This window comes from Nuphar pumila, chromosome 7 (genome assembly GCF_984573655.1).
Source record: "Nuphar pumila chromosome 7, dmNupPumi1.hap1.1, whole genome shotgun sequence".
Taxonomy (NCBI): domain Eukaryota; kingdom Viridiplantae; phylum Streptophyta; class Magnoliopsida; order Nymphaeales; family Nymphaeaceae; genus Nuphar; species Nuphar pumila.
In genome coordinates this window covers 126,139,275-126,149,745 of record NC_143255.1, presented here as the reverse complement: position 1 = coordinate 126,149,745, position 10,471 = coordinate 126,139,275, and positions in this window count along the sequence as shown.

Genomic DNA, 10,471 nt, shown 5'->3' with positions numbered 1-10,471 from the left:
TAAAGATAAATTTGTGAAATACATAAAATTTATTAAATATGTTTCATGTCTCTCTTTGTTTTGAGTGGTTTATACTTTTTTAATTATTTACATAACATTTATGACATTATTTATAAATCTTTTGAAAAATTAACTCATTAATTGGCTATTTATTTGTAAGATTGTATTTCTTTGTTACGTCGTGTTGAATGCATTTCAAGATCGGAGCTTGAGCTAGTTGCACTGAATTATTCATGGAAGATACTTTATTTAATCTTTATATCAAAGAAAGCTAAAAAATTTGGCGTATACATGCATGTTATTATGATATTGTACAATTACTAAATAATTTTTTTATTACTAAAAAATGTTTAATTTTAACCAAGGTTTTTAATTATGAATATGACACTATAGTTCTTCAATTATTTTGCACTTGCTAGTATAATTTATTGTCATAAAAATTATCTTTTTTAGTGTACATTTATGCCCACCTTAACTTAAATACATGGGCCCGCTCCAAATTGGACATATCTCATTTTATACATCTACTTGGCACGGGAACATATAAAATTACATCCAAAATTTTGAAGATAATTCATGAACATGGTATTATTTTTTTATTTATGGCATGAAGAAAATGACTAGTCACACTGGCGCACTGTAATTAGCTTTCCATACTTACAGTAGCCGTCCCAGTATCTTGGTAGGTGCACCCCCGTGAGGGAGGATTAGGTGCAATTATGATTACATGCTTTAAGTGTGCCCCTGCACCTCATCAACCGCCATCTTTGAGACAAAGCCTGCCAACTGTGTGGCCCAACAGTAGATGGATGAAGCAGCACACAAGTGTGCAATCACATTGCACTTGATCTGTCCTCCTCCTCGACCTCAAGAAGGCATTGCACACTTAAGGGTGATGCTTGTAAGATTTGAAACTAAATTGTCCTTCTATTAGCTTAGCCTAATCCCATTACACCAATCCCTTTTAAGGGTGAGCATGATACTACATTACATATAAATAAATGTGTTGTCTTCATGAATTTGACCTTTGCTATGTAAAACTCGCAAATTTTTTATATTTTATGAGAAATAACATTTAATTAAGGTTACAAATATTATTTGAGATTAAAATGGGAATTAATTTATAATTCAAACATTTATTAGGATTCAAAATCAATTTTCAATGGAGAATTTATTCTGAATCAGGGTTTCAATTTTTAATCGGGTTTAGATTTGAATTCAATTTTAATAAATATCTCTCAAATATTATAATTAGATTTGAGTTTGATTTAAATCTAAATTAAGACTTGATTGAATGCTAATTCAAGTTTGAAAAATATAATAAATTATATTTTTGTTGAAATTGAATCTACGATTTTAAATTTAGTTTAGAAGTAATACATGTGATTCTTTAGGGTAATTTTAATAAATAAATAATAATTTTTATGAAGAAGAAGTGTAAAAATATAAATTAGCCTAAGAGAAATTATAAGAAACATCGTATGAAAACTTAAAGTTGACTCGAGTTGATTTTTATGAAATTCGCATTCAGAAACGAATTTATGAAAAAGATAAAAATTTAATAAAATAACTGGTAAATTTCACCAAAATAAAGTTTAATATAATTTTAGACGAATTTAGGATAACCTGATATGTATGTAATGTAAATTCAATAAATTTGAATTTAGTTTCATGAGTTTAAAATTTAATCTGTAAAAAAAAATATAAAAAAATAAAACATTCAAAACAATATTGGGTCCTCCCGACCATAGTAGCGATCACTTTTGAAGTTCATTTATGAGAAAATATCATTTTTAAAAAATAAATTAAATTGTCTATATAATGATAATTTATGTTAAGTATAGAGTATGTAGGACTTAGACAAAAAAAATTAAGTGTAAGAACACCCCTACACACCCAAGCATCTCATCGACCCTATTGAGTTTTAATTTTTCAAAAATTATTTCTGAAAAATTTGAATTAGCCTCTTAAGGAATATTTAAAACAAATAATTTAAATACATAAAAATTCAAAATTTTATAGATGAAATCTATTTAAATTTAAGCCTAATTTAGAGTCATTTAATATCATTTTATATAATTTCATATTTGACTTTATAAAAAATTGAATTTTAATTTAATTATACATAAAATTAGAATTTAATCATCAATAAAAAAATTTATATAGATTTGGACCTTAAATTAGGTAATGAATTTAACTAATGATATTTGGATAAAACCCAATTAAGTTGGATATAATTCATAATATTTAGATCAATGTAGGGATAGATTAGATTGGATATAACTAAGTATATTTTGAATCATATATCATTGGATTGGACTCATAGGGTCGGATGCTATAAAAAATATTATTATTATTTTGACAAAAATTTTGGCTGATAAGTATATTATCTATTAAATCAAATTTGACCTTGATGTTCCTCATTTCGAGGGTATGAAAAAAGACTATTTATATGCCCAAATTGGTGTTGATTTAGGCATTTTATCATTGACTGGACTTCATGCTTAATTACAAGTTAAAAATTAACGTTCTTCAATGTTGAATAAATTTTTCTTATCAATCTGTGTACGTATGATTAAATCTAAGACCACCACGATGATCTATGTTTTGAGGGCTATTGAATCGACTATTTAAACGTTGAATTTTAATAAGTTTTTTGGTATGTAGACCTCCTAAAAGGTTACCATATCACTAGAACAAAGTCAGTGTAATAAGTCTCTATTTTTCTTCTCTATCTTAGTTAATTTCGAAATTTAATAAGTTATGACTTATAATTTATTTAATTATTTTATTAATAAAATATAATAATTAACCTCTTATATTAAAGATGAGACTTGTGTCTAAGCCCATTTATAAATAAAGGCCCTCATAAGGAGGATTAACACTCTTAGTTCTCTCCCCCTCTCCTATTCTCATTAGAATTTTTTATTTTCTTGTTCTTTCAGCAAACATTGAAGCTCCTCTAAGGTTTGAAGATGGGAAACGAAGGTCAATATGCGTTTGAAAACCCGATTAAGGTAGGGAGTTCTATACTCTACACGTAAAATAAAATTCATGGATATGAATTCCTTCATTTTTTTATAGGTACAGACCCTAAACCATGCCTCCCACACGTGGGTTTTGGTTAGGGTTGTCTATGCATGTGACAGGAAGGGGTTTTAGAAAGAAAACCCTTCTAAAAATTATTTTTTCTCAAAATTGATTTCTCAAAAAATAAAACCGTAAAACCTACAAAATATGCATGTTACCTAGGTATTTTTCTATATATTTCGATTTGGATTAGTATATTATATTTATACTGATGTTCTGTAAAAATTAAAACATTTTTTATGGTCATTTTCATAGGAAAATACATGTTTTGTATTATCGGGTTTCTTAGAAAAAATTTCAGTAATTATGTATTTTTGGTCTGACACTCGACCGGTAAATCGCTCGTATTTCGCTCGTTCGAAGGAGTTTTAATAAGTGATTCGTTGCGTTGAAAAGCTTTGTTCATGGACCGAGCATGGATCTATGACAGTCAAAACAAAAAAGTGTAGGTATACACCAAAACATTCGTAACTCCATCATACAAATGAATTCTAATGAATGATTTACGATATCGGAAAGCCGACAAAACTTTTTATAAACTGTGAAAAATTTAGTTTCTATAACAGCTTCTACAGCTTCTATAACAGTCAGATAGAGTTGGACTTTTTGCAAATTTAGGAAAAGGCTCTTTCTTGTTATTTGTTAGATTTTATTTGTTTCAGCATGTTTAATAAGTTAATATTAGGTTTTATTGATGAAATATAAGTTTTAGAAATTCATTTTATACATGAATTCATATTCTTGTATGCGAAAATTATTTTAAAGAAGGTTTTGGTAAAAAATAGTTTTAGGGTTATGATGTTTTTGATAAAAAAAGTTGATCTAAGCAAGTATGATGGATAATTTCATGTTTAACACGATTAAACAACACATTTTTGCATAAAGAATCTATGCTTTTATGATTATTTAGGGTTTTTTGTGATCCTTGCATAGATGAAATCATATTTGTGATTCTTTGATGATATAATTGTTTTAGCAAGATTAGCATGGATCTGATTAAATATGCATTATATGATTATGTAACAATGTTTAGAGTATCAAAAATCATGATTGTATAAATTTTTACCTTGAATTTTGTTTTTGCTTGATAGATCTTGCATGAGTTTGAATCTTGGCTTTCTTATCTTTGTTTTTTATTCTAACCTGATTAAGAAATAAGTCAATATCCTTATGAAAACGAAACCAATAATCTTGTTTTGCTTCGTTTGGATCAATATTGAGGTCGAAACGTCTATTGCAACAGATCACAGGTTTTCTACCTTGTCTGCAGGATTGTTTCGACCCACGTTTTTATGTTTGTAAAGATCCAACCAATAAAGATCAAAATAAATTATAAAAAATCTGGGTGAAAGCTAACATGTATAAAATGATCTTGTAAAAAGGGTTTTATGAAAAGATTTCCCTATAGGCCTGGAGAAATTTTCTAAACTGCGATAAATTTCTGTAGATCACAAGATCTGTCTTGAATTTTTTTTCAATAGGGTTTAGTCCCAAAAAAAAAATCTGATTTTATGATAACAAAATTTTCAGTTTGGTTTCTTTGACTGTTTTCTTGAGAAATAGGGGCATTCACATTAAAATTGAAAGAGTGTAATCTAGTTTCTGTAATTTTTGATAGATTTTCCAAAAATGGGTTAATAGAGATCTGAGTTTGCACAGTATGACATGTGTGGATGTTTAATTGTATTTGATGTTGTGCATGCTAAGTTATGAAAGTTTATCATATGGTTTATGCATATGTACTCATGTTTGCAAAGTAAAGAATATGAGCATGTTATCGGATATAATATTCTAAACTCGTATCAATTGGTCCCGAAGTGGCTGAATCATCTTTGATGGATTCTGGTATGGTGTTGCTTGTAAGACATTTAATGTAAATAAATTAAACATATAAAACTAAAGTAAGGGCGTGCAAGGAGCTAAAGTAAGGGCTTGCAAGGAGAGGGCAAGCAGTACAAATGACTTCGTGGAAATATATCTTTGAGTATGGAAGGTTGCTCATCGCCAAGCATGAAGATAGGGAAAACCCTTTACAATAAACTACAGCGTAGGAGAAAGAAACTCATGAGTGAAAGTTTGATGCATCGAGATAGTGGTGATGGGAGCTTCTCTCATACTTGTCATCCCTCACCCGGTACTGGTGAAAGGTGTTCGGCCAGGCCAAAGCCACCTATGTATGAAAATATCGTTTGCGCTACAGGCCTGATCTAGGTATATGCCCATGTTTGTACCCACGAGGCTAAGAAGAGGAATTTAAGTATGTGTGAATTAGAAAGGCATGGCATGCGTCATATAAAAAAGAAAAGATAATTAAAAATAAGAAGCAGTTCATGCATATGAAAGCCTTCTGCATTGGTAAGTACATGCATTTTTAACTGTCCATGCATTTTTACTTGTTTAAGTTGAATGAATGATAGATAAATGTTAACTTTTGCATCCTTACTTGAGATATTTGCAATACTTGTTTAACTTTGTTGTAATTGATTTATTAAATGCATAAAAATGTAAAGCAAATCCTTTATGAATTATAGATTACATGTTTAGTATATCTCTACCCTATTGAGACAAGTTTTGTTTAATCCTGTGAATTTTTAATATTTTTCATAAAGTATATAAACTCACGTGGGATGGCCGGTGGTTACGACGAAAATCGAGTCATACTTTTCCTAAACCTTCGAAGTTCTGAAATAAAAGTATTTTAGTTGCTCAAAAACTCTCTAATATTTTATTTGATTTATTTATTGATTTTATTATTATTAATAATGGACATGTCTGAACATTTCTTTCGTATATGAATGTTTAATTCTTAAGTTCAAATATATATGTGAATGTGAATGTGAATGTGAATGTAAATGTAAACGAAAAGTAACGCACCAAGTTTTAGTTTTGATCGATTTTTTTTTGCCGTAATTTTATAAAAATATTTAAAAAAATATATAAATTTTGAGATTTAAAATTTAGGGTGTTAAATGCTTGATACGTATGCAAATAAGATTTATTGTTAAAAATATATAACCAAACTCACGAAGGCCAACTTCTTTTTGGTTGTTAATGAAGTTTGTCTTGTAAAGCAAGCATAATTATTAGATTATTAAAGAACTTGGTCACATTTCACGTGCTGTCCTTTAAAAGCTTGGCATCACGTCAAAGAAATCAAAGTTCAACAAGGCCTTTTTTGCTTTTTCCGTTAGTGAAGCCTCTACTTTTTTTATTTATTTTTAATCGGTGAAAGCGCTCCAGGTGCCAAGATACTACGGTCTTTTGCATAAAACTCGGAGAGAGCGTACCTCTCGACAGCTTCCGATACACAGAAGTGATGCCCATAGACTGCCCGTCAAACCGCCCCCCATCACCACAGTACGTACATCACACCCCTTGGTCTAAATAAGCCTTTATTTCCTCTCATTCCCATTTTGCCAAAAACTCGTGAACTTCCTCTCTTTAATACAGCAATGTCATAGGCATAACTCGGATTTAGTAAAGGTCAGATCAGGTGATATGTGTGTTTTGAAATCACCACCGTCCATCGCTTTCATCCCCCATCATTCATCGTGCAAAATGTGGGGCCCAACAAAATGCTGATGTGATCATGATGACACAGAGATGAAGGGCATGGACGCCCGGTGGTAATTTAAAAACACAAAAAGTTTGTGTTTTGGGTGATTGCCACTCACCATTCGGACCGAGACTTTTGAACCATATTCTCATATTCTAAGCAGAACTTTAGCCACAGAAATTCTTGCAAAGATCTTAAATTTTGTTGTCTTAAACATTAAGATAAATTTTGTATTATCGGTGACCATTCTTTGAACTTGTACACTGGACTCGGGTATATTTGGCTGCATTCGAAATGATTTGGATAGAATGAATCTCGTTTGCACAGCTAACCAAACATGTGATTTGGAATCTGATTTAAATGAGAGAATGAATTTCATTTGAACAGATAGCCAAACATGTGATTTGAAATCTCATGAAAATAAGAAACTGAATGTGATTTGGAATCGCATTAATTTTATGCGACTCTCATGTGATTCCAAATCACATGGTGGAATCTGTGATTTTAAATCATATGACTTCAAATGACATTAGATAACCAAACATTCCCACCAGAAAGGCAGCGACTAGCCAATAGATTAGAATGGAGTTGATGGTCAAGAACGAGCACATTGTTTTTTCTACACAAGTGGGGCCAGTAATCGCCATTTTATAACACAAATGTCACCCGTAAGAACCCAATAATTCAACTTTTTTCCTAATAAAAACAAGGATGTCGCCTTGCATTTTGACGGCATATGCGATTAACTATTTGTGGGGGTCGGATCAGGTGCAATATGAAGGGTAGATATTATTGGATGCAGGTAGGGGTGGCAATCGGGCCGGGTTGGCGTGTCAGCATACCTCAACCCGAACCCGACCCGTTTATTAAACGGGTCGGCTGTGGCAAACACGAACCCGACCCGTTTAATAAACAGGTAACCCGACACGACCCGCCAACCCATTTAATAAATGGGTTGGGTCGGGTAAACGGGTTTTCAGGTTGGCGGGTTGACGGATCGGGTTGGCAGGTTGATGGGTCGGGTTGGCGGGTTGACGAGTCGGGCAGACGGGTTGGCGGGTCGGGTTGGCGGGTTGACCCACCCGCCTAACCCGTTTATTAAACGGGTCAGCCGGGTTGGCATACCCCGAACCCGACTTGTTTAATAAACGGGTTACGCGGGTCGACCCGTTTATTAAACGGGTTGGCTTAAGCCCAACCCGAACCCGCCTAAGAGGCGGGTTGGCGGGTCGTGTCAGAAATTGCCACCCCTAGATGTAGGAAGAGGAGATGAGGGAATTCAAATAAAGAAAACATGTGAGGACCACTTCTTTATGGAGTGTGTTTGGACTTTAATGACGTGGAATAGTGTCATATTGAAGAATCTCAAGAAAGTTGTGGGCTTTATAACCTACATGAAAATTCTAACACTTGTTCTAAATAACAAGAAAGTTGGATGACTACTACACGCGTGGGTCCACCGCGTCGTGTCGGGCTCAGGCTATTGGCCCTTTAGGGCCATTTTCATTCGAAGTTCAATGTTCTTTTTGTCCCGTATTACCATTTTTATTTTGATTAAAATAATATGAAAAAGAATAGATAATTGATCGATCTATTGGCCCTTTAGGGCCATTTTCATTGTAAGTCCAATATTTTTTTTGTCCCGCGTTACTGTTTTTATTTGGATTAAAATAAGAAGAAAAGGTGAATGGATAACGGATCGATTCATTGGATCGTCACATTCGTTGGATTGAATGGTAACGGGTCTCTTCCATGTGTTTTGTAACCGTTTAGGGATTATAAAAGGGTGTGGTTAGAGGGTTACCGTATATACAAAGAGCATGAAAGGTTTCTCTCTCTCTCTCATGCGTTTCTTAGAAAGTGGTTTTCTGTAATAGTGGTTTCAAGAGGTTGTCTCGAAGGGCGATCTACCGTTGGAGTGCACCGATGTAGATCGTCGAGGCTATTTTATATTGGGGAAAAGACGTCGGACACTTTTTGCACTGTATGTGAAGGTGGATCTTCTCTAAGAAAAGTATTTTCATACACCTTAGCCTGTCACATAGTATTAATATGTTACTGTTGTTTTTATTATGTTCTATGCATTTGTTTTGGTCTTTTGTATTTATCTGAATTTTGGTATAATATAGAAATCGATATGTTTGCTCTCTGTTTTCGTTTTGATCGACTGTTAATCATGTTTATTATATTAATACCTATTCGAATTTATAATATGATGTAGATTGTGAAACAATGTGATATAAAATATGATCTACTAGATATTGCATGTGGTAACGATGCCTTGGAATGGTTAAAATTGATATATAGGAAGGGATAAGCTGGTTCCATTGCATCACTTGGAGGGGAAGAAAAAGTTGGCCTCTTCTGTTCACCCATCATTGTAGTTCCCTGCCTGCTGACCTACATGCAACCACAGAAACCAGCACACAGAGAGAGAGAGAGTCTCAATGTTTATCTGTTGCAGGAAAAAGGAAGATCAAGACAAATAGAGTTTGGTAGATATAGAAGCACACGTCTGTCTAACTTTTGAGCAGAAATGATTGAACTCATCTTTAAATGGAAAATCATTCAATCCCTCACCAAGACCATGTTAACCGTCATTTATAGAATCTAGGGTTTTAATTCCCTGGTGGTTGATACGTGTTATTTATGCTACATTCTAACCATCACTAACTTATTAAAACAATACTTTTGCAAGTTGCCCAGAAAGATTCACCAATCGACAAGTCCTTGAGGAAAAATTTCCACCATCTTCACATGGGTCTTCAACGATCCAGATTGACAGTAGCAGAAAATTTGGCTTGGACAAATACCAACAGCACCGAAGACTAGTGGCCCTAGGTGCTAGGCTTGAGGAAGATGGCGTCCGATGGTGGTTAGGAAACCTAGGGTTAGGGTCTTGGGTCAGGGCTGGGGCCAGGTTTTTTAGTCGGTGGGACCCACGACCGATGTTGGAATATTGGAAGACAGGAGAGATGTCCACTGAGGATGGAGCACCGCGGATCTTTTACACGTGGCAGCCGAGGATTCGTTTCTGTCAGATCCTCAGTCAACACTTTTGACCGCACGGTAAGTCACCCCCTCGATACGGGAATTGAGCCCCCGAGGGACCCACCGTTTCTCTCTCTCTCTCTCTCTCTCTCTCTCTCTCTCTCTCTCTCCAAAAATACCCTTGCTTTTGGTTTTTGGCATTAAGAAAGAAAAAAACCATTTATTCTTGACCGTCAATGTGGCTTAGAGAGAGAGAGAGATAAATTGGAAAGTCCAAGGACATAGTGGGCTCGACCGTGGGATTGAGCAAATTCCTCTCTAGTTCTTTGAGGCTGACCCAGTCTTGCTATTGCCAATTGATAAGAGTGCTTGGTGAAAATCAAGGACTTTAGAGAGAGAGAGAGAGTGGTGAGTCCAAGTAGGTCTTGTTTGGGCTTGACCATGGGCTCGATATATCAATAATGGGACTTGGTAGCCTCGATGACTTTGTGGGCCAGGCTGTCACACTGTATAACACTTGCGTGACATATGGCACTAGTGGGCCCCAGGCAGCATTGAGTGACCATCACAAGTGTGGTCCTAGTGGGGCCTAGTACAATAAGTGAATAACGCCCAATACCGTCCACAAAGCTGACCAAGTTCATGAACTCTTGTTCTTCATGCCCGTCCAAACCAACACCAATTGCATCAAAACCTTTGCTCTTGACCGTACCCACCAAGGATGTCACTAGTAAATCCAGTAACGGGGCAACACAAACTTGCTGGACCACAAGTAAAAGTTCAACAAATTAATTACTTGAAGAGGATGTGATGTAATATTCTAGAAAGTTACAA